The 3,227-nt window shown below is 58.5% G+C and overlaps 1 protein-coding gene across 1 annotated transcript in view; it reads right to left on the bottom strand.

The window, feature by feature from the left end:
* LOC119589141 overlaps positions 1-3,227 on the bottom strand; it is a gene marked incomplete at its 5' end in the record, with an annotated part of 121,515 nt that overhangs the window by 6,594 nt on the left and 111,694 nt on the right.

Raw genomic sequence — 3,227 nt, forward strand, 5'->3', positions numbered from 1 at the left:
CACAGCTTTCACTTGCGTCCAAACCAGATCGAGTGTAGGGAAGGAGTGAGCGCGGTCAGTGAGATTTTCGAAGGGAAAGTTGTGACAGACAGGCAAGCAGCCGCCGTTAATATCGGCATTCAAGGAGAGTGGCCACAACCCGTTTGGGCGCCCGTCTGATGCTGGCCTGGTCACGTGACTGGTTTCTATGATGTGCAGACGAGACTAGTGTCAACTTTAGTATGTTTGTGGTAATGTTTGTAGGGAAAATGTTAGTGTTCGTTAAGGAGTTGGCTATGCACAGTGTTCTGGTAGCGGTGGGAGGGTGTGGTATTCCCCTGGGCTGGACGATACAATTGCAGTTTCAAGGCCATCCATGTCAGTCTTCCACTTTGCAACAAGTCGACAAATGATGCCCCTGAGTGCAAGGAATATTTCAGGATATTATGCCGACAACCGGGAGGAGAAAAGACTCACAGAACACTGCGACCTGGAGGGCGGGAGCGAACGCGGGACGGAGTGGCGGAGACGCCCCCACAGTTTCTTTAGCACGTTCGGCTTCTTCTGAGGGAGGTCGAGCCCCAGCAGCGCGTGGTGGGGGGAGGGGGTGGGGGTGCTGCATAGGGAGCGCCAATCCCCCTCCCCCTCGCCCTCGGAGGCGGGCGTGGCCGAGCCCTCGGCGGCCTTGGTCACCTGGATGACGGGACAGTCAGCGCCTCCTGGCCCAGGCCCGCCGCCCGCGCGCTTCAGGCCCATCACAGCCTGGTACTTCTGGTTCCAGGTGACGGCCTTGTTCCTCCCAAGGCTGTTCCTCGGAGAGAAGGAGCCCTGGCGCTTCACGCCCACGACCGCGGGGACGCTTCGCCGCCGCACACTCCGCTGTCTCTGCAGGCTGTCTCGGAGCTGCCTCCTCAGATCCAGGTATATTATGTCGTTCTCTTTCTCACTGCCATAGAGGTCGCTATTTTCGGACGGCTTCACACTTTTCACAAGCAAATGAGAGATTTTTCGTATATGCACAGGGATGTTTCTGGCTCTGTCAATCAACGTTCTCTTCTTTTTGTTGTTTCCGTATTCGGGTTTTACGTTCGCCCAAGACTCCCTGAGGAGCTTAGGCAGCACAATGTCGGAGTTGCGCCACCGCTGCTTGACAGCGCGGCTGGCAGTCTGGAAGTAGTTTAGGTTCCTCGTGTTCCTCAACGCAACCTCCGGCGGGGGGGCGGGGGGAGGGGCAGGCTCCTCCGCGATACCATCCCGGTTCGGCTGCGGGATGGAACCTAAAATCAGCCCCGGTGCAGCGTGCGTCCCCGTCAGGAGAACATCTGGCGCGAGCGGTGGCCTGCGTTCCGCGACTTCGGCGGGCGCTTCACCCCCGCCCTCTTCCTCCTCGCACTCCGCCCAGGTCTCGTCCTCATCCTTCGCGGGGGACGCCCTGTGCTGTGGCGAGGTGCTATTCCTCCTGGAGGCGGCTTTCCGAATGGTGAGTCTCGGCCTGATCTTACGGCGACACGAGATCTTCCGCGTCGGACGCCGACGCACGGAAGCCACGCGAGCAGGCTGCCGGGTTTCCCAGACCCACGACACTTGCAGCAGGTCCGGCGGAGGTTTGTTAGCCGGGGGTTCCGTCTGCGAGCGAACCCCGCGGGGATCCACTGGAGTCGGGACGCACCGACCCCTGCGTGAGGGGCGATTTAGTGTAGCGCTCCACTGCTGGCTAGGGGTCGGACCCTGCCCCTGCCTCATCAGCCTCCCAGGAGGGACCAAGAGTCTGCTGGGAACCTCTGGCTCCTCCGGGGGTTCTGGAGGATCTTCACGGGTACCGGAGTCAACGTGATTGCGACTTGCGTGGACACAATCACAAGCAGAGGTGCGCTCTCTAGATGGGTGGTGGCGCATCTCACACGCACCACAGATGGTTAGCTTATCATACATGCCGTCGGGGGTGTCTGACTCCACACTCGCCCGCGCGGACTCGAGCCTGCGTTCCCCTGCTGAGCCCTGGGGCGCCCCTCCTTCCTCGGTTTCTTCTGCTCGAGTGACACCACCTTCCGCCTCGTCGTTTACGTCTTGCTCGGCGTCGGAGGCCTCGCCCACCTCGGCCTCGGCTAACTGCTCAGCAGGAGTTGGCGGGGTTCGCGGCCTCGCTCCTGCCTCGCAAGGCATTTCCTCCTTAGTTGATGCCCTCGTGCCATCGTCTTGGGTCTCGGGGGGCGCTGAATCCTCCCTGTCAGCTGGCTTCATGTTCTCGGGGAGGAGAAGTTGCTGGGAATGTTCGTGCAAGGGCGGCGAAGGGCCACGGGCGCTACTTACTAGAGAATGGTAAACGCACAAGATGGACAACATGAGACACTGGCAGTTCACCTCGTCAAGTGTCTTCCATCACTGGGGCAAAATGGGAATCAGTAGTCTACAGTAGAAAAACATCACAGTTCATGACGAGGTTACAACACAGGTTGTACCTGTCCCAGGTGTGCTACTATCCCACTAGTCACTTGTCACGTGATGCAGTGACACGCCCACTGCGAGTGCTCCCGTCGAAGCAAAATCCTGTGTGCAGTTTCTACTGTTAATGCGTACTAGTAAACGTCCTGCAAAATCATTTACGCCTACAGGCACATACACGTGAACTCACTACTATGACACAGTTTGTGCCTTGTCCAGACATGCAGAGTCAGGGGACATACGGCACGTGGGTGCCAACGCATTCGCCTCCACTTGGCACAAACTACAAATAGCCAATACAAATGACAATCTCTATTTTAAGCGCCGCGACAGCTTGCGATGGTTACATGTCCGTCTAGTTCAGCTGATATGTGACAGGTGATGCATGGCAACTGTCCACTACTACAGGTGGTCACTTATCGCCGCCTGCCGCCGCTGCGCCCATTCCACCCACGATTTCATCACATACAGACTCCGCTCGACTCGCTGATTATCTAACACAAAATGAGCAGTCCAAGGGCCGCAGCGAAATCCTTTGAACTGGTGAATAATGCGACCGCAAGCGCCGTACGCTCGGCGTCGCAGCGCTTCTCCAGACGAGAAAACGATCACAGCGCAGCACTAGAGCAGCGACGGTGCGGCACGCGAGTGACAAAGATCTGCACAATGGGATGATGGCTGCACCAACACGGACATCGCGGCGGCAGCATCAGCGTGTTATTAGAAGAAGTGCCAGCGTGCCACTGCCTCGCCTGGCACGAGCTCGCTCCCCACACACTTGCTCCTGGCACACTCCCACCTGGGCC

The sequence above is a fragment of the Penaeus monodon genome, chromosome 25 (genome assembly GCF_015228065.2).
Source record: "Penaeus monodon isolate SGIC_2016 chromosome 25, NSTDA_Pmon_1, whole genome shotgun sequence".
Classification (NCBI taxonomy): Eukaryota; Metazoa; Arthropoda; class Malacostraca; order Decapoda; family Penaeidae; genus Penaeus; species Penaeus monodon.